Source organism: Cherax quadricarinatus, chromosome 31 (genome assembly GCF_038502225.1).
Source record: "Cherax quadricarinatus isolate ZL_2023a chromosome 31, ASM3850222v1, whole genome shotgun sequence".
Classification (NCBI taxonomy): domain Eukaryota; kingdom Metazoa; phylum Arthropoda; class Malacostraca; order Decapoda; family Parastacidae; genus Cherax; species Cherax quadricarinatus.
In genome coordinates, this window is record NC_091322.1 from 26962633 (window position 1) to 26985286 (window position 22654).

Sequence of the window (22654 nt, forward strand, 5' to 3'; positions counted from 1 at the left end):
AAGCATTAGACCAACCCAATTTTCAATGCCACCCAAGAAATAAGCTCTGATGTGAAAGTCCCACTCAAATCCAACCCCTCCCGTGTGTGTGATGAATGGGTTGAAAATCCGACAAGTTGAAGATTGAGACACTTATGCAGCATATGGGAATCTTTATTCAGGAAACGTTTCGCCACACAGTGGCTTCATCAGTCCAATACAAAGAGGAAGGAGTAAGGAGAGGAGGAGAATGAGGTAATCAGTCCCTCAACCTGGAGTCGATGTGTTCAGTCCATCAATCTTGTAGAATGTACAGCATAGGGTATGTATGTATAATGTTCGCCAAGACCATAGTCCTGGCACGGGTCCCAATCTTGCGATGACCCGTCTCTGGCTCCCGATGGAGAAAGGTTTCCACAATGATGCGACGCATGCCGCTCAAGCGCCCCTCTGGTCAGTTCAACTGGTGCATCTCATAAGCGACACCATGGCAATATAAACACAAATGCAGTATAATGTGATCCTTTATTGACTACGTTTCGCCCACACAGTGGGCTTTTTCAAGTCACAAACAGAACTACCTGGGGTGGAAGGAACGCGAGTATTTATAGTCCGGACTATAAATACTCGCGTTCCTTCCACCCCAGGTAGTTCTGTTTGTGACTTGAAAAAGCCCACTGTGTGGGCGAAACGTAGTCAATAAAGGATCACATTATACTGCATTTGTGTTTATATTGCCATTGTGTCGGTATTTTATACCATTTATTTCCAAGCGACACCATATGTAACTATGGACACTAGCGAGGAGGAGGATATGTCATTATTACAGGTAACAGCTTGTCTGGTTCGTTGACCCCATGGTACACTAGTGTGGCCGCAGTCATCTCTGGGTCCTCTTCGGGAGGGAATATCACCCCTAGTTGCCTGCGGAGTGTCTCAGTAGCTTCGCACTCTAGAAGATAGTGTGTTAGGGGCCGCTGGACAACGTGCTGACAGTACTGGCACATCTCCTCAGCCTTGTCTACCATCGTGTACGAATGGTATATAATACCGACAAGATGAGAGTAAGACTGAACAATAAAATGGTATAAAATACCGACAGGTTGTTAGGTAAGACACATATGCAACAGTTAGGTATCTTTATTATGAAACGTTTCGCCTACACAGTAGGCTTCTTCAGTCAAGTACAGAAAAGTTGATAGAAGCAGAAGATACTTGAAGACGATGTAATCAGTCCATCACCCTTAAAGTTTTGAGGTGGTCAGTCCCTCAGTCTGGAGAAGAGCATTGTTCCATAGTATGAAACAATATGGAGATGAAGTGACAGGATGGAGCTTTTATAGCGCCAAGAGGTGAGACGTAGGCCACTAGAAGAGGTAAGAACTCAGATGTTGAAAGGTCAGGTCCCTCTCAAATCCAGCCGCTCTCAATAGTGGAAGTTGTCGAAGTTGATTGCAGGTCTGTACCAAGATACCCTTGTGTTGCAGTGTCTGACAGATTGAACATTAAAATGGTATAAAATACCGACAGGTTGTTAGGTAAGACACATATGCAACAGTTAGGTATCTTTATTTTGAAACGTTTCGCCTACACAGTAGGCTTCTTCAGTCAAGTACAGAAAAGTTGATAGAAGCAGAAGATACTTGAAGACGATGTAATCAGTCCATCACCCTTAAAGTTTTGAGGTGGTCAGTCCCTCAGTCTGGAGAAGAGCATTGTTCCATAGTATGAAACAATATGGAGATGAAGTGACAGGATGGAGCTTTTATAGCGCCAAGAGGTGAGACGTAGGCCACTAGGAGAGGTAAGAACTCAGATGTTGAAAGGTCAGGTCCCTCTCAAATCCAGCCGCTCTCACTAGTGGAAGTTGTCGAAGTTGATTGCAGGTCTGTACCAAGATACCCTTGTGTTGCAGTGTCTGACAGATTGAACATTAAAATGGTATAAAATACCGACAGGTTGTTAGGTAAGACACATATGCAACAGTTAGGTATCTTTATTTTGAAACGTTTCGCCTACACAGTAGGCTTCTTCAGTCAAGTACAGAAAAGTTGATAGAAGCAGAAGATACTTGAAGACGATGTAATCAGTCCATCACCCTTAAAGTTTTGAGGTGGTCAGTCCCTCAGTCTGGAGAAGAGCATTGTTCCATAGTATGAAACAATATGGAGATGAAGTGACAGGATGGAGCTTTTATAGCGCCAAGAGGTGAGACGTAGGCCACTAGGAGAGGTAAGAACTCAGATGTTGAAAGGTCAGGTCCCTCTCAAATCCAGCCGCTCTCACTAGTGGAAGTTGTCGAAGTTGATTGCAGGTCTGTACCAAGATACCCTTGTGTTGCAGTGTCTGACAGATTGAACATTAAAATGGTATAAAATACCGACAGGTTGTTAGGTAAGACACATATGCAAAATAAAATAAAGATACCTAACTGTTGCATATGTGTCTTACCTAACAACCTGTCGGTATTTTATACCATTTTAATGTTCAATCTGTCAGACACTGCAACACAAGGGTATCTTGGTACAGACCTGCAATCAACTTCGACAACTTCCACTAGTGAGAGCGGCTGGATTTGAGAGGGACCTGACCTTTCAACATCTGAGTTCTTACCTCTCCTAGTGGCCTACGTCTCACCTCTTGGCGCTATAAAAGCTCCATCCTGTCACTTCATCTCCATATTGTTTCATACTATGGAACAATGCTCTTCTCCAGACTGAGGGACTGACCACCTCAAAACTTTAAGGGTGATGGACTGATTACATCGTCTTCAAGTATCTTCTGCTTCTATCAACTTTTCTGTACTTGACTGAAGAAGCCTACTGTGTAGGCGAAACGTTTCAAAATAAAGATACCTAACTGTTGCATATGTGTCTTACCTAACAACCTGTCGGTATTTTATACCATTTTAATGTTCAATCTGTCAGACACTGCAACACAAGGGTATCTTGGTACAGACCTGCAATCAACTTCGACAACTTCCACTAGTGAGAGCGGCTGGATTTGAGAGGGACCTGACCTTTCAACATCTGAGTTCTTACCTCTCCTAGTGGCCTACGTCTCACCTCTTGGCGCTATAAAAGCTCCATCCTGTCACTTCATCTCCATATTGTTTCATACTATGGAACAATGCTCTTCTCCAGACTGAGGGACTGACCACCTCAAAACTTTAAGGGTGATGGACTGATTACATCGTCTTCAAGTATCTTCTGCTTCTATCAACTTTTCTGTACTTGACTGAAGAAGCCTACTGTGTAGGCGAAACGTTTCAAAATAAAGATACCTAACTGTTGCATATGTGTCTTACCTAACAACCTGTCGGTATTTTATACCATTTTAATGTTCAATCTGTCAGACACTGCAACACAAGGGTATCTTGGTACAGACCTGCAATCAACTTCGACAACTTCCACTAGTGAGAGCGGCTGGATTTGAGAGGGACCTGACCTTTCAACATCTGAGTTCTTACCTCTCCTAGTGGCCTACGTCTCACCTCTTGGCGCTATAAAAGCTCCATCCTGTCACTTCATCTCCATATTGTTTCATACTATGGAACAATGCTCTTCTCCAGACTGAGGGACTGACCACCTCAAAACTTTAAGGGTGATGGACTGATTACATCGTCTTCAAGTATCTTCTGCTTCTATCAACTTTTCTGTACTTGACTGAAGAAGCCTACTGTGTAGGCGAAACGTTTCAAAATAAAGATACCTAACTGTTGCATATGTGTCTTACCTAACATGAGAGTAAGACACATGTGCAACATCTGGGTATCTTTATTGTAGACGTTTCGCCATCCAGTGGCTTTATCAATACAAATTCTAGGACATAACTTGAAGACAGTAGAACTATGTACAGAAGATGAGGTAATCAGTCCCTCAACCTAGGAGTAGGTGCGAACAGCACCATAGTCGTGGAGATTCTGAAGCAGAAGAAAGAATCCTGGCGCTTATATAGTAACGTCAGGTGAAGCAGACGAGGGCAAATTCACTGGTAGGCGGGATTCCCCAGTGGAAGTAGGTCCTTCCCAAAGAGATGGGTTAGTTGTAGTAGTAGTTGTCGTAGTCGTGAAGGTTATGTACATGTCCTCAGAATTAAGATTCCATGATGTTGCTTCAGAATCTCCACGACTATGGTGCTGTTCGCACCTACTCCTAGGTTGAGGGACTGATTACCTCATCTTCTGTACATAGTTCTACTGTCTTCAAGTTATGTCCTAGAATTTGTATTGATAAAGCCACTGGATGGCGAAACGTCTACAATAAAGATACCCAGATGTTGCACATGTGTCTTACTCTCATCTTGTCGGTATTATATACCATTCGTACACAACTTGTCAGACACTGCAACATCATGGAATCTTAATTCTGAGGACATGTACATAACCTTCACGACTACGACAACTACTACTACAACTAACCCATCTCTTTGGGAAGGACCTACTTCCACTGGGGAATCCCGCCTACCAGTGAATTTGCCGTCGTCTGCTTCACCTGACGTTACTATATAAGCGCCAGGATTCTTTCTTCTGCTTCAGAATCTCCACGACTATGGTGCTGTTCGCACCTACTCCTAGGTTGAGGGACTGATTACCTCATCTTCTGTACATAGTTCTACTGTCTTCAAGTTATGTCCTAGAATTTGTATTGATAAAGCCACTGGATGGCGAAACGTCTACAATAAAGATACCCAGATGTTGCACATGTGTCTTACTCTCATCTTGTCGGTATTATATACCATTCGTACACAACTTGTCAGACACTGCAACATCATGGAATCTTAATTCTGAGGACATGTACATAACCTTCACGACTACGACAACTACTACTACAACTAACCCATCTCTTTGGGAAGGACCTACTTCCACTGGGGAATCCCGCCTACCAGTGAATTTGCCCTCGTCTGCTTCACTTGACGTTACTATATAAGCGCCAGGATTCTTTCTTCTGCTTCAGAATCTCCACGACTATGGTGCTGTTCGCACCTACTCCTAGGTTGAGGGACTGATTACCTCATCTTCTGTACATAGTTCTACTGTCTTCAAGTTATGTCCTAGAATTTGTATTGATAAAGCCACTGGATGGCGAAACGTCTACAATAAAGATACCCAGATGTTGCACATGTGTCTTACTCTCATCTTGTCGGTATTATATACCATTCGTACACAACTTGTCAGACACTGCAACATCATGGAATCTTAATTCTGAGGACATGTACATAACCTTCACGACTACGACAACTACTACTACAACTAACCCATCTCTTTGGGAAGGACCTACTTCCACTGGGGAATCCCGCCTACCAGTGAATTTGCCCTCGTCTGCTTCACCTGACGTTACTATATAAGCGCCAGGATTCTTTCTTCTGCTTCAGAATCTCCACGACTATGGTGCTGTTCGCACCTACTCCTAGGTTGAGGGACTGATTACCTCATCTTCTGTACATAGTTCTACTGTCTTCAAGTTATGTCCTAGAATTTGTATTGATAAAGCCACTGGATGGCGAAACGTCTACAATAAAGATACCCAGATGTTGCACATGTGTCTTACTCTCATCTTGTCTACCATCCTCTTGGCTGTGGGAAAGCCCAAACGAAGCCGATGGATGGCGGTACACTGCGCTCTGGACCAGCTTCTATCATATGGAGGGGGTTCTCCCCGAGTCGCTGCTCGGTACCACTGTTGAGATGGGGTATCACCTAAGACCTCCCCCATAAGTTTCGTATATAAGCCGTAGACGTGGCTTATATACTGTAGTGAGGTGAGGTGAAGCAGGCGGAGGCGGGGTCATAGTGGTACCATCCACTAGTCGAAGTAGGTCTTCGTCCAAAGGTTGAACAAGTGTTGAAAAATTCTTTGTAACAAGATCCCATGATGCTGCAGTGTCTGACAGTTGTGATGAATGGTTTGAAAATCCGACAAGTTGAAGATTGAGACACTTATGCAGCATATGGGAATCTTTATTCAGGAAACGTTTCGCCACACAGTGGCTTCATCAGTCCAATACAAAGAGGAAGGCGTAAGGAGAGGAGGAGAATGAGGTAATCAGTCCCTCAACCTGGAGTCGATGTGTTCAGTCCATCAATCTTGGGATCTTGTTACAAAGAATTCTTCAACACTTGTTCAACCTTTGGACGAAGACCTACTTCGACTAGTGGATGGTACCACTATGACCCCGCCTCCACCTGCTTCACGTCACCTCACTACAGTATATAAGCCACGTCTACGGCCCTATGCTGTACATTCTACAAGATTGATGGACTGAACACATCGACTCCAGGTTGAGGGACTGATTACCTCATTCTCCTCCTCTCCTTACGCCTTCCTCTTTGTATTGGACTGATGAAGCCACTGTGTGGCGAAACGTTTCCTGAATAAAGATTCCCATATGCTGCATAAGTGTCTCAATCTTCAACTTGTCGGATTTTCAAACCATTCATCACAACTGTCAGACACTGCAGCATCATGGGATCTTATTCCAAAGAATTTTTCAACACTTGTTCAACCTTTGGACGAAGACCTACTTCGACTAGTGGATGGTACCACTATGACCCCGCCTCCACCTGCTTCACGTCACCTCACTACAGTATATAAGCCACGTCTACGGCCCTATGCTGTACATTCTACAAGATTGATGGACTGAACACATCGACTCCAGGTTGAGGGACTGATTACCTCATTCTCCTCCTCTCCTTACGCCTTCCTCTTTGTATTGGACTGATGAAGCCACTGTGTGGCGAAACGTTTCCTGAATAAAGATTCCCATATGCTGCATAAGTGTCTCAATCTTCATCTGAAACCCCTCCCACTCATGTACTTATCCAACCTAAATTTGAAACTACCCAAAGTCCTAGCCTCAATAACCCAACTAGGTAGACTGTTCCACTCATCAACTACCCTATTTCCAAACCAATACTTTCCTATGTCCTTTCTAAATCTAAACTTATCTAATTTAAATCCATTACTGCGGGTTCTCTCTTGGAGAGATATCCTCAAGACCTTATTAATATCCCCTTTTTAATACCTATCTTCCACTTATACACTTCGATCAGGTCTCCCCTCATTCTTCGTCTAACAAGTGAATGTAACTTAAGAGTCTTCAATCTTTCTTCATAAGGAAGATTTCTATTGCTATGTATTAATTTAGTCATCCTACGCTGAATGTTTTCTAACGAATTTATGTCCATTCTGTAATATGGAGACCAGAATTGAGCTGCATAATCTAGGTGAGGCCTTACTAATGATGTATAAAGCTGCAGTATGACCTCTGGACTTCTGTTGCTTACACTTCTTGATATAAATCCCAGTAATCTATTTGCCTTATTACGTACGCTTAGGCATTGCTGTCTTGGTTTAAGGTTGCTGCTTACCATAACCCCCAAGTCCTTTTCGCAATCTGTATGGCTAAGTTCTACATTATTTAACTTATAAGTGCTAGGGTTATGGACACTCCCGAGCTTCAGAACCTTGCATTTATCTACATTGAACTGCATCTGCCACTTTTCTGACCAAGAGTAGAGTTTGTCTAAATCCTCCTGAAGTTCCCTAACATCTACGTTTGAATCAATTATCCTACCTATCTTCGTGTCATCGGCGAATTTGCTCATATCACTAGTAATTCCTTCATCAAGATCATTGATATATATTATAAACAACAACGGGCCCAAGACTGATCCCTGTGGAACGCCAATTGTTACTGATCCCCACTCGGATTTAACCCCATTTATGGACACTCTTTGCTTCCTGTCTGTGAGCCATGATTCGATCCACGAGAGCATCCTTCCCCCAATGCCATGAGCTGCTACTTTCTTCAACAGTCTTTGGTGCGGAACTCTATCAAATGCCTTACTAAAATCTAAGTAAATAATATCAAATTCTTTATCGTGGTCAACAGCCTCAAAAGCTTTACTGAAGAAAGTTAATAAATTAGTTAGACAAGACCGGTCTCTTGTGAATCCATGCTGAGTATCATTAATCAAGCTATGCTTATCGAGATGGCTTCTTATAATCTGAGCTATAATTGACTCTAGTAATTTGCCTACAATTGAGGTCAGGCTTATTGGGCGGTAATTTGACGGTAACGACTTGTCCCCTGTTTTAAAAATAGGAATTACATTAGCCATCTTCCACATATCAGACACTACACCTGTTTGAAGAGATAAATTAAAAATATTAGTCAATGGTTCACAGACCTCCATCTTGCATTCCTTTAGAACCCTTGAAAAAACCTCATCAGGACCCGGTGACTTATTTTGCTTCAGTCGGTCTATCTGCTTCACAACCATTTCACTAGTGACTGTGATGTTACATAATTTATCTTCTTCTGATCCACTATAAAAATTAATTACCGGAATATTATTAGTGTCTTCCTGTGTAAAAACCGAGAGAAAATAATTATTTAAAATCGAGCACATTTCATTCTCTTTGTCAGTAAGATGCCCATAGTTATTTTTAAGGGGACATATCTTATCTCTGACTTTTGTTCTATAGACCTGGAAAACACATTTTGGGTTAGTTTTAGAATCCCTAGCAACTTTAATTTCATAGTCCCTTTTAGCTTTTCTTATCCCCTTTTTAATGTCCCTCTTAATGTCAATATACTGATTCATAAGATGACCCTCGCCTCTTTTGATACGCCTATAAATTCCTTTCTTATGCCTAGATATTTCAGCCTGTTATTCATCCATTTTGGGTCATTTCTATTTGATCTAATTTCCTTGTAAGGGATAAACGTTCTTTGAGCAGCATGTATTGTGCTCAGAAAACTGTCATATTGATAGCTCTCTTCGTTACCCCAGTCAACAGATAAGTGTTCTCTAAGCCCATCGTAATCTGCTAAGCAAAAATCTGGGACTGTTACTGAGTTATCCCTACTATCATACTTCCATTCAATTCTAAATGTAATTGATTTGTGGTCGCTAGCACCCAGTTCCTCTGAAACTTCTAAATTATTAACAAGGGATTCATTGTTTGCCAGAACTAAGTCAAGCAGGTTATTACCCCTTGTAGGTTCTGTCACAAACTGCTTCAAAAAACAACCCTGAACTACTTCTAAGAAGTCGTATGATTCTAAATTCCCAGTCAAGAAATTCCAATCAATATGACTAAAGTTAAAGTCTCCTAGAATTACTACATTATCGTGCCTTGTGGCCCTAACAATTTCCTCCCATAGTAGTCTCCCTTGGTCCCTATCTAAGTTTGGGGGACGGTATATCACACCTAAAATTAATTTTTCATGCCCCTCTGAAAATTCTATCCAAACAGACTCTGTATGTGTTACTTCAGACTTAATACCCGTTTTTATGCAACAGTTCAAACGATCTCGGACATACAATGCCACGCCACCCCCCTTCCCGATACTTCTATCTACTTGGAACAATTTAAAACCCTGAATGTGACATTCTGCAGGCATGTCCCGACTTTTTGAATTAAACCACGTCTCAGTAATGGCAAATACATCTATGTTACCTGCACTAGCAACTAGTCTCAACTCGTCCATCTTATTCCTAGCACTGCGACTAGCGATAGAACTTTTAACAAGTCATATACTGAGGCCCATAGAGAACACGTTTATACATCTATGGTAAAAGTATACTCTATAATGTAACCTTTCATCTTAAGAAACGGGATTTCCCACTGTTTATAAACAGTCAACATGTCAATGTTGGGGGAGTCATCAGTGGATTCATCATAGACTTCCCCATGTCTTTTTATTGAGCAAATTTCTCGATTTATGTTATTTAAGTTAGGTTAGATTAGGCTATGTTAGCTTAGTTATACTGTCGTCTATCATTAAAAATACACATCCATATAATCACTATTTAAGGCTCGTGAACAGTCACCCATTTGAGTGACTTAGCAACAGTGCCATACTGGCTTAAGAAGATGGACTGTTATATGACTTGATCAAGCTCTACCATGAGAGAAACATCGTAGTGAAAGCTCGTCCCTGAATGGTGTCTCTTTATTCTCACCAGGAGGTCTGGTTTGGGACCGGGCTGCGGGGGCGTTCATCCCCTGAAAACATCCTTCAGGTATCCTTCAGGTATACCTATTAAAGTTACTCTACACCCACTAGTGGTGTTGCTGGTAAGAGAGAGTGGTGGTGCAAGACGATGATGAACCTTAATGGTGCTGAAGTGTGATGGAAAGTGAGGATGGCTGTAACAATGGTGATGGAAGATAATGATGGAGTGATGAAGGCAGCGATAAGAAGGTTACGGAGATGACTATGATGGTGGTGGTGATGATCACGATGGAGAGTATGACGGTGACAGGAGCTACCAGAGAACGATGATTGAGGGAATGATGGGTAATACAAGACTGAGGTTGGTGAGATACTCTCAGGAAGGTGAGATAGAGTGGTCTGTCTGAGGTAGGTGAGGTGGGTCTGAAGACTGTGAGGTAGAGTGGTCTGTCTGAGGTAGGTGAGGTGGGTCTGAAGACTGTGAGGTAGAGTGGTCTGTCTGAGGTAGGTGAGGTGGGTCTGAAGACTGTGAGGTAGAGTGGTCTGTCTGAGGTAGGTGAGGTGGGTCTGAAGACTGTGAGGTAGAGTGGTCTGTCTGAGGTAGGTGAGGTGGGTCTGAAGACTGTGAGGTAGAGTGGTCTGTCTGAGGTAGGTGAGGTGGGTCTGAAGACTGTGAGGTAGAGTGGTCTGTCTGAGGTAGGTGAGGTGGGTCTGAAGACTGTGAGGTAGAGTGGTCTGTCTGAGGTAGGTGAGGTGGGTCTGAAGACTGTGAGGTAGAGTGGTCTGTCTGATGTAGGTGAGGTGGGTCTGAAGACTGTGAGGTAGAGTGGTCTGTCTGAGGTAGGTGAGGTGGGTCTGAAGACTGTGAGGTAGAGTGGTTTGTCTGAGGTAGGTGAGGTGGGTCTGAAGACTGTGAGGTAGAGTGGTCTGTCTGAGGTAGGTGAGGTGGGTCTGAAGACTGAGGTAGAGTGGTCTGTCTAGGGTAGGTGAGGTGGGTCTGAAGACTGAGAGGTAGAGTGGTCTGTCTGGGGTAGGTGAGGTGGGTCTGAAGACTGTGAGGTAGAGTGGTCTGTCTGAGGTAGGTGAGGTGGGTCTGAAGACTGTGAGGTAGAGTGGTCTGTCTGAGGTAGGTGAGGTGGGTCTGAAGACTGTGAGGTAGAGTGGTCTGTCTGAGGTAGGTGAGGTGGGTCTGAAGACTGTGAGGTAGAGTGGTCTGTCTGAGGTATGTGAGGTGGGTCTGAAGACTGTGAGGTAGAGTGGTCTGTCTGAGGTAGGTGAGGTGGGTCTGAAGACTGTGAGGTAGAGTGGTTTGTCTGAGGTAGATGAGGTGCGTCTGAAGACTGTGAGGTAGAGTGGTCTGTCTGAGGTAGGTGAGGTGGGTCTGAAGACTGTGAGGTAGAGTGGTCTGTCTGAGGTAGGTGAGGTGGGTCTGAAGACTGTGAGGTAGAGTGGTCTGTCTGAGGTAGGTGAGGTGGGTCTGAAGACTGTGAGGTAGAGTGGTCTGTCTGAGGTATGTGAGGTGGGTCTGAAGACTGTGAGGTAGAGTGGTCTGTCTGATGTAGGTGAGGTGGGTCTGAAGACTGTGAGGTAGAGTGGTCTGTCTGAGGTAGGTGAGGTGGGTCTGAAGACTGTGAGGTAGAGTGGTCTGTCTGAGGTATGTGAGGTGGGTCTGAAGACTGTGAGGTAGAGTGGTCTGTCTGAGGTAGGTGAGGTGGGTCTGAAGACTGTGAGGTAGAGTGGTTTGTCTGAGGTAGATGAGGTGCGTCTGAAGACTGTGAGGTAGAGTGGTCTGTCTGAGGTAGGTGAGGTGGGTCTGAAGACTGTGAGGTAGAGTGGTCTGTCTGAGGTAGGTGAGGTGGGTCTGAAGACTGTGAGGTAGAGTGGTCTGTCTGAGGTAGGTGAGGTGGGTCTGAAGACTGTGAGGTAGAGTGGTCTGTCTGAGGTAGGTGAGGTGGGTCTGAAGACTGTGAGGTAGAGTGGTCTGTCTGAGGTAGGTGAGGTGGGTCTGAAGACTGTGAGGTAGAGTGGTCTGTCTGAGGTAGGTGAGGTGGGTCTGAAGACTGTGAGGTAGAGTGGTTTGTCTGAGGTAGATGAGGTGCGTCTGAAGACTGTGAGGTAGAGTGGTCTGTCTGAGGTAGGTGAGGTGGGTCTGAAGACTGTGAGGCAGAGTGGTCTGTCTAGGGTAGGTGAGGTGGGTCTGAAGACTGTGAGGTAGAGTGGTCTGTCTGATGTAGGTGAGGTGGGTCTGAAGACTGTGAGGTAGAGTGGTCTGTCTGAGGTAGGTGAGGTGGGTCTGAAGACTGTGAGGTAGAGTGGTCTGTCTGAGGTAGGTGAGGTGGGTCTGAAGACTGTGAGGTAGAGTGGTCTGTCTGAGGTAGGTGAGGTGGGTCTGAAGACTGTGAGGTAGAGTGGTCTGTCTGAGGTATGTGAGGTGGGTCTGAAGACTGTGAGGTAGAGTGGTCTGTCTGAGGTAGGTGAGGTGGGTCTGAAGACTGTGAGGTAGAGTGGTTTGTCTGAGGTAGATGAGGTGCGTCTGAAGACTGTGAGGTAGAGTGGTCTGTCTGAGGTAGGTGAGGTGGGTCTGAAGACTGTGAGGCAGAGTGGTCTGTCTAGGGTAGGTGAGGTGGGTCTGAAGACTGTGAGTGGTCTGTCTGATGTAGGTGAGGTGGGTCTGAAGACTGTGAGGTAGAGTGGTCTGTCTGAGGTAGGTGAGGTGGGTCTGAAGACTGAGGTAGAGTGGTCTATCTGAGGTAGGTGAGGTGGGTCTGAAGACTGTGAGGCAGAGTGGTCTGTCTGAGGTAGGTGAGGTGGGTCTGAAGACTGTGAGGTAGAGTGGTCTGTCTGAGGTGTGAGGTGGGTCTGAAGCAGAGTGGTCTATCTGAGGTAGGTGAGGTGGGTCTGAAGACTGTGAGGCAGAGTGGTCTGTCTGAGGTAGGTGAGGTGGGTCTGAAGACTGTGAGGTAGAGTGGTCTGTCTAGGGTAGGTGAGGTGGGTCTGAAGACTGTGAGGCAGAGTGGTCTGTCTAGGGTAGGTGAGATGGGTCTGAAGACTGAGAGGTAGAGTGGTCTGTCTGGGGTAGGTGAGATGGGTCTGAAGACTGAGAGGTAGAGTGGTCTGTCTGAGGTAGGTGAGGTGGGTCTGAAGACTGTGAGGTAGAGTGGTCTGTCTGGGATAGGTGAGATGGGTCTGAAGACTGTGAGGTAGAGTGGTCTGTCTGGGATAGGTGAGATGGGTCTGAAGACCTCACAGGTAGAGTGGTCTGTCTGGGGTAGGTGAGGTGGGTCTAACAAGAAAGGTGCCCAAATGCCCACCTGAACCCACCACAGTTATTGTCTGGAACTCTAATTCAGGCCACTGTGATCGACCCCCATGAAAGAAGGAAGGAAGGAAGGAAGGAAGGAAGAACTTCATGCGACAAGAAATTAGCCGACCAAGTAACATACGTCTCAGGAATTTAATTAAAAGAAGAATTTAGCAACAGCATTTGGGTATTGTCACCTAATACCTTACACGTAGGTGCTTGTGGAGGATTGTTGTCACCTAACACCTTACACGTAGGTGCTTGTGGAGGATTGTTGTCACCTAACACCTTACACGTAGGTGCTTGTGGAGGATTGTTGTCACCTAACACCTTACACGTAGGTGCTTGTGGAGGATTGTTGTCACCAAACACCTTACACGTAGGTGCTTGTGGAGGATTGTTGTCACCTAACACCTTACACGTAGGTGTTTGTGGAGGATTGTCACCTAACACCTTACACGTAGGTGCTTGTGGAGGATTGTCACCTAACACCTTACACGTAGGTGTTTGTGGAGGATTGTTGTCACCTAACACCTTACACATAGGTGTTTGTGGAGGATTGTTGTCACCTAACACCTTCCACGTAGGTGCTTGTGGAGGATTGTTGTCACCTAACACCTTACACGTAGGTGCTTGTGGAGGATTGTTGTCACCTAACACCTTACACGTAGGTGCTTGTGGAGGATTGTTGTCACCTAACACCTTACACGTAGGTGCTTGTGGAGGATTGTTGTCACCTAACACCTTACACGTAGGTGCTTGTGGAGGATTGTTGTCACCTAACACCTTACACGTAGGTGATTGTGGAGGATTGTTGTCACCTAACACCTTACACGTAGGTGTTTGTGGAGGATTGTTGTCACCTAACACCTTACACATAGGTGTTTGTGGAGGATTGTTGTCACTCAGCCCCGGGCCCAGACTCGTGGAACTCTGTTTTCATTAAGAACCTGCAAGAAACCCCTCTCGCGTGCCCTAAGTACACTATGGAGGAGGAGCTTGGACATGGGTGAAATTCCACAGTCACTTAAAACAACGGATATAGCCCCACTCCATAAAGGTGGCAGCAAAGCATTAGCTAAGAACTATAGACCAATAGCTCTGACATCCCACATCATAAAAATCTTTGAAAGAGTGCTAAGAAGCAGGATTGCAAATCACCTGGATTCCCCAAATCTGCACAATCCAGGGCAACATGGGTTCAGGGCAGGTCGCTCCTGCCTCTCACAACTACTGGATCACTATGACATGGCCTTGGATGCACTGGAAGAAAATCAGAATGCAGATGTAATATACACAGACTTTGCAAAAGCATTTGAAAAATGCGATCATGGCGTAATAGCCCATAAAATACGTGCTAAAGGAATAACTGGGAAAGTGGGGAGATGGATCTTCAACTTCCTAACAAATCGAACACAAAGAGTAGTGGTCAACAGAGTTAAATCGGAGGCTGCCATAGTGAAGAGCTCTGTTCCACAAGGCACAGTACTCGCCCCCATCTTATTCCTTATCCTCATATCAGACATAAACAGAGATATACACCACAGCACCGTATCATCCTTTGCGGATGATACTAGGATCTGCATGAGGCTGTCATCTGCTGAGGACGCGGTTAACCTCCAAGAAGATATAAACAAAGTTTTCCAGTGGGCAACGGTAAACAATATGATGTTCAATGAGGACAAATTCCAACTACTCCGTTATGGAAAACTGGAGGAGATAATAACTAGAACAGAGTATACTACTGACTCCGGCCATACAATAGAGCGGAAAAATAATGTAAGGGACCTGGGAGTAGTAATGTCTGAGGATCTCACTTTCAAGGATCACAACACTGCCACGATCGCACGTGCAAAGAAAATGATAGGATGGATAATGAGAACTTTCAAAACGAGAGATGCCAAGCCCATGATGATCCTTTTCAAATCACTTGTTCTCTCTAGGCTGGAATACTGCTGTACATTGACATCTCCATACAAAGCAGGTGAAATCGCAGATCTAGAGAGTGTACAGAGATCCTTTACTGCACGTATAAGTTCTGTCAAGCACCTTAACTACTGGGAACGCTTGGAAGCACTTGACTTGTACTCGTTGGAACGCAGGAGGGAGAGATATATCATAATCTACACTTGGAAAATCTTGGAAGGAATGGTCCCAAATCTGCACACAGAAATCACTCCCTACGAAAGTAAAAGACTGGGAAGGCGATGCAAAATGCCGCCAATAAAAAGTAGGGGCGCCATTGGTACACTAAGAGAAAACACCATAAGTGTCCGGGGCCCAAAACTGTTCAACAGCCTCCCATCAAGCATTAGGGGAATTGCCAATAAACCCCTGGCTGCCTTCAAGAGAGAGCTGGACAGATACCTAAAGTTAGTGCCGGATCAGCCGGGCTGTGGCTCGTACGTCGGACTGCGTGCGGCCAGCTGTAACAGCCTAGTTGATCAGGCCCTGATCCATCGGGAGGCCTGGTCATGGACCGGGCCGCGGGGGCGTTGATCCCCGGAATAACCTCCAGGTAACCTCCAGGTAACCTAACACCTTCCACGTAGGTGCTTGTGGAGGATTGTTGTCACCTAACACCTTACACGTAGGTGCTTGTGGAGGATTGTTGTCACCTAACACCTTACACGTAGGTGCTTGTAGAGGACTGTTGTCACCAAACACCTTACACGTAGGTGCTTGTGGAGGATTGTTGTCACCTAACACCTTACACGTAGGTGTTTGTGGAGGATTGTCACCTAACACCTTACACGTAGGTGCTTGTGGAGGATTGTTGTCACCTAACACCTTACACGTAGGTGTTTGTGGAGGATTGTTGTCACCTAACACCTTACACGTAGGTGTTTGTGGAGGATTGTTGTCACCTAACACCTTCCACGTAGGTGCTTGTGGAGGATTGTTGTCACCTAACACCTTACACGTAGGTGCTTGTGGAGGATTGTTGTCACCTAACACCTTACACGTAGGTGCTTATGGAGGATTGTTGTCACCTAACACCTTACACATAGGTGCTTGTGGAGGATTGTTGTCACCTAACACCTTACACGTAGGTGCTTGTGGAGGATTGTTGTCACCTAACACCTTACACGTAGGTGCTTGTGGAGGATTGTTGTCACCTAACACCTTACACGTAGGTGCTTGTGGAGGATTGTTGTCACCTAACACCTTACACGTAGGTGCTTGTGGAGGATTGTTGTCACCTAACACCTTACACGTAGGTGCTTGTGGAGGATTGTTGTCACCTAACACCTTACACGTAGGTGCTTGTGGAGGATTGTTGTCACCAAACACCTTACACGTAGGTGCTTGTGGAGGATTGTTGTCACCTCACCTAACACCTTACACGTAGGTGCTTGTGGAGGATTGTTGTCACCTAACACCTTACACGTAGGTGCTTGTGGAGGATTGTTGTCACCAAACACCTTACACGTAGGTGCTTGTGGAGGATTGTTGTCACCTAACACCTTACACGTAGGGTGCTTGTGGAGGATTGTTGTCACCAAACACCTTACACGTAGGTGCTTGTGGAGGATTGTTGTCACCTAACACCTTACACGTAGGTGCTTGTGGAGGATTGTTGTCACCTAACACCTTACACGTAGGTGCTTGTGGAAAGATTGTTGTCACCTAACACCTTACGCGTAGGTGCTTGTGGAGGATTGTTGTCACCAAACACCTTACACGTAGGTGTTTGTGGAGGATTGTTGTCACCTAACACCTTACACGTAGGTGCTTGTGGAGGATTGTTGTCACCAAACACCTTACACGTAGGTGCTTGTGGAGGATTGTTGTCACCTAACACCTTACACGTAGGTGCTTGTGAAGGATTGTTGTCACCTAACACCTTACACGTAGGTGCTTGTGGAGGATTGTTGTCACCTAACACCTTACACGTAGGTGTTTGTGGAGGATTGTTGTCACCTAACACCTTACACGTAGGTGTTTGTGGAGGATTGTTGTCACCTAACACCTTACACGTAGGTGCTTGTGGAGGATTGTTGTCACCTAACACCTTACACGTAGGTGCTTGTGGAGGATTGTTGTCACCTAACACCTTACACGTAGGTGTTTGTGGAGGATTGTTGTCACCTAACACCTTACACGGAGGTACTTGTGGACGACTGTTGTCACCTAACACCTCACATAACGACAGTCATCGTGTCTCCTAATCACCCGTACGATCCTAATGACATTACAATTACCTAAAAATACCAGCTTATTATATACCACACAAACCCTGGGGAATGTGTGGTAATGAGGTTTGATCCAAGGAAGGGGAGAGTCCCTCCAATACGCTGGATCAAGGGTTAGTGATAAGATAGGGACACCTGATGTTGACGAAGGGCTCTTGATCCCAGGAACTGGAGGTAGTTACTTGCTGGTCCCCAGGCTGTATATGACCCAATTCAAGTTTGTTTACTGTCATCAATTTAATTGTAAGAGCAGCAGGAATGAGAGGACCCAACTTTATGATGACCAGAGATCTTTACCACAGCTGTATCACAACTTTATGATGACCAGAGATCTTTACCACAGCTGTGTCACAACCTTGTGATTGCCAGAGATCTTTACCACAGCTGTGTCACAACCTTGTGATAGCCAGAGATCTTTACCACAGCTGTGTCACAACCTTGTGATAGCCAGAGATCTTTACCACAGCTGTGTCACAACCTTGTGATAGCTGTGGTAAAGATCTCTGGCTATCACAAGGTTGTGACACAGCTGTGGTAAAGATCTCTGGCTATCACAAGGTTGTGACACAGCTGTGGTAAAGATCTCTGGCTATCACAAGGTTGTGACACAGCTGTGGTAAAGATCTCTGGCTATCACAAGGTTGTGACACAGCTGTGGTAAAGATCTCTGGCTATCACAAGGTTGTGATACAGCTGTGGTAAAGATCTCTGGCTATCACAAGGTTGTGACACAGTTATGGTAAAGATTTCTGGCTATCATAAAGTTATGACACAGCTGTGGTAAAGATCTCTGGCTATCACGAGGTTGTGACACAGTTATGGTAAAGATTTCTGGCTATCATAAAGTTATGACACAGCTGTGGTAAAGATCTCTGGCTGTGTCACAACCTTGTGATAGCCAGAGATCTTTACCACAGCTGTGTCACAACCTTGTGATAGCCAGAAATCCTTACCATAACTGTGTCACAACCTTGTGATAGCCAGAGATCTTTACCACAGCTGTGTCACAACTTTGTGATAGCTAGAGATCTTTACCACAGCTGTGTCACAACTTTGTGATAGCTAGAGATCTTTACCACAGATGTGTCACAACTTTATTACAACCAGAGATCTACAACACCGCTGTGTCACAACCTAGTACAATATATCAGAGAGGCGACGGGGCATAGCCACTTTATAATCAAACTTAAAATACGAAATTTTCTCGAAATGTGCACAGAAAGTCTGTGAAAACATTAATCATGGACCTGAAAGAGTGTGGTGAGTGTGGCACCCACGGTGACTGCCGCACACCAGGGGGAATTATGGTGGAGAAGTTCTCAAAGATGGAAGAGAGGGAGACCACGACGATGGAGGAGATGGGAGAGACGACAACGAAGACGGAAGATGTGTTGTCGTAGGTCTCAACTCCCCCAGGATCGAAGCCGGGACATTTCATTGTGAGACTAATGTAGTAACCCTGAGTTGCCAGTCACCTGTCATGCTGAACTGTTTATCCGTGGAAGTAATAACAGTTACAGTAGCTGAAAGAATCATAGTGGCAGTAGAGATGGTGGAAGGAATCACAGTGGCAGTAGAGGTGGTGGAAGGAATCACAGTGGCAGTAGCTGAAAGAATCACAGTGGCAGTAGAGGTAGTGGAAGGAATCACAGTGGCAGTAGAGGTGGTGGAAGGAATCACAGTGGCAGTAGAGGTGGTGGAAGGAATCACAGTGGCAGTAGTTGAAGGAATCACAGTGGCAGTAGTTGAAGGACTCACAGTGGTAGTAGTATAAGGAGTGGTTAATGTGCTATGACAATGCCAGTATGAACGAAAATCACACTGCTGAACACGGTGGGAAGACCTCCCTGAAAATAAGGTTCCAAGTAATGACTGGTTTAATAACTTCAAGAGTAATACTGATGACAACAAAATACATGAAAAGTTTTGACAGTTGTAGTAAATATTCACACTGCCTTTAAAAAGTATATTATAAAATAATAATCAAAACGATTTTACCCAGAAGAATTATAGTGTTTATACTGATGATACAGATAGCTAGGTGTTGCACATATGTCTTATAAACTTGACAGTATTGTATAAAATCTAAATTATCTTGGGCACAGACAAGAGGTACAACTTACGAGGTACACAGAATGGGTGGCAGGAGTGACGAGTTGTAGAGGATGTAGAGAATAATGGCGATGTAGAGTAAGAGCAGTAATCCTCCAATGGTTGATCCAGATTTGACAGCCGCCCCGACCCAGTACACCAAGACGGAAACACTGGCCATGTTGAGAGCACTGAGCAGCTGAAGGGAACGAGGCCACTCATCCGTCATTTAGTGTTCACTGGTAGCACTGGTGGCACTGGTGACACGGGTGGGTTTCTACTAAGGTTTCCTTTTTAGTATTTAGTGGTGACAGTCTACGGGATACTCTTGTATTTTGTATTAATGCATAATAACTGCAGCAGCGGTTCTTACAAGATTTCTTAAAATCATATCGACTGCAGTACAATTAAGGGTCATCAGTAATATCTCTCAGTACAAGAGCCGTCACTACATATTTTATTATAGCACACAGAATTTCTTCAGGTACTTGTTCCGAGGACTAGTCACCCACGTTCACTTACATATTTCTCTTCAAGAGTTACTGTATCAAGACACTAAAATAAGACCAGTTATTCCAGAAATACCTGTTTCATAGTTGAGTCTTTGACACGCTGAAGACAAGACAAACTGCATCACCAGATGACTCGCCTCCACCACCACAACACCAGATGACTCGCCTCCACCACCACAACACCAGATGACTCGCCTCCACCACCACAACACCAGATGACTCGCCTCCACCACCACAACACCAGATGACTCGCCTCCACCACCACAACACCAGATGACTCGCCTCCACCACCACAACACCAGATGACTCGCCTCCACCACCACAACACCAGATGACTCGCCTCCACCACCACAACACCAGATGACTCGCCTCCACCACCACAACACCAGATGACTCGCCTCCACCACCACAACACCAGATGACTCGCCTCCACCACCACAACACCAGATGACTCGCCTCCACCACCACAACACCAGATGACTCGCCTCCACCACCACAACACCAGATGACTCGCCTCCACCACCACAACACCAGATGACTCGCCTCCACCACCACAACACCAGATGACTCGCCTCCACCACCACAACACCAGATGACTCGCCTCCACCACCACAACACCAGATGACTCGCCTCCACCACCACAACACCAGATGACTCGCCTCCACCACCACAACACCAGATGACTCGCCTCCACCACCACAACACCAGATGACTCGCCTCCACCACCACAACACCAGATGACTCGCCTCCACCACCACAACACCAGATGACTCGCCTCCACCACCACAACACCAGATGACTCGCCTCCACCACCACAACACCAGATGACTCGCCTCCACCACCACAACACCAGATGACTCGCCTCCACCACCACAACACCAGATGACTCGCCTCCACCACCACAACACCAGATGACTCGCCTCCACCACCACAACACCAGATGACTCGCCTCCACCACCACAACACCAGATGACTCGCCTCCACCACCACAACACCAGATGACTCGCCTCCACCACCACAACACCAGATGACTCGCCTCCACCACCACAACACCAGATGACTCGCCTCCACCACCACAACACCAGATGACTCGCCTCCACCACCACAACACCAGATGACTCGCCTCCACCACCACAACACCAGATGACTCGCCTCCACCACCACAACACCAGATGACTCGCCTCCACCACCACAACACCAGATGACCAGATGACTCGCCTCCACCACCACAACACCAGATGCCTCCACCACCACAACACCAGATGACTCGCCTCCACCACCACAACACCAGATGACTCGCCTCCACCACCACAACACCAGATGACTCGCCTCCACCACCACAACACCAGATGACTCGCCTCCACCACCACAACACCAGATGACTCGCCTCCACCACCACAACACCAGATGACTCGCCTCCACCACCACAACACCAGATGACTCGCCTCCACCACCACAACAGCAGATGACTCGCCTCCAGATGACTCGCCTCCACCACAACACCAGATGACTCGCCTCCACCACCACAACACCAGATGACTCGCCTCCACCACCACAACACCAGATGACTCGCCTCCACCACCACAACACCAGATGACTCGCCTCCACCACCACAACACCAGATGACTCGCCTCCACCACCACAACACCAGATGACTCGCCTCCACCACCACAACACCAGATGACTCGCCTCCACCACCACAACACCAGATGACTCGCCTCCACCACCACAACACCAGATGACTCGCCTCCACCACCACAACACCAGATGACTCGCCTCCACCACCACAACACCAGATGACTCGCCTCCACCACCACAACACCAGATGACTCGCCTCCACCACCACAACACCAGATGACTCGCCTCCACCACCACAACACCAGATGACTCGCCTCCACCACCACAACACCAGATGACTCGCCTCCACCACCACAACACCAGATGACTCGCCTCCACCACCACAACACCATATGACCACCACAACACCAGATGACTCGCCTCCACCACCACACTCGCCACCACCACCACAACACCAGATGACTCGCCTCCACCACCACAACACCAGATGACTCGCCTCCACCACCACAACACCAGATGACTCGCCTCCACCACCACAACACCAGATGACTCGCCTCCACCACCACAACTCTCATAAATCACAACTTCGGATGCTCCAAATATTCATTTTGCACTAAAATAAAAACAGCAGACTAACTTAAAAGTGAAAAAAAAACTTGCGTTTGTATAAGGGTAACTGATATTACCATACCTACCTAATAATTTCTCTATTATATTAACTGTTTATTAGCTTCCATGTGATGGCATATGGTATCCCTTCGAGAGAGAGAGAGAGAGGGAGACAGAGAGAGAGGGAGACAGAGAGAGAGAGGGAGACAGAGAGAGGGAAAGAGAGGACACAATCTTCAGATATTTTACAAAGGCATGACAGCTTCAAACACCGACCACTTATAAAAAAAATAATTCGTTGGGAACTAAAGATTCTTACCAGTTTGGTTACTTTGTGTCTGCGGTGAAGAATAAGAGAGTACCAGTTTTATTGTTTGAATAATATGGCTGTTATTCTTGTGTTGTACAAGCCATGCAGACAT

General features: G+C 45.9%; 1 protein-coding gene across 3 annotated transcripts in view; it reads right to left on the bottom strand.

The window, feature by feature from the left end:
* The window catches only part of RhoGEF3 (Rho guanine nucleotide exchange factor 3), a 548785-nt gene that overhangs the window by 199219 nt on the left and 326912 nt on the right, over window positions 1–22654 (bottom strand). The window lies entirely within an intron of this gene.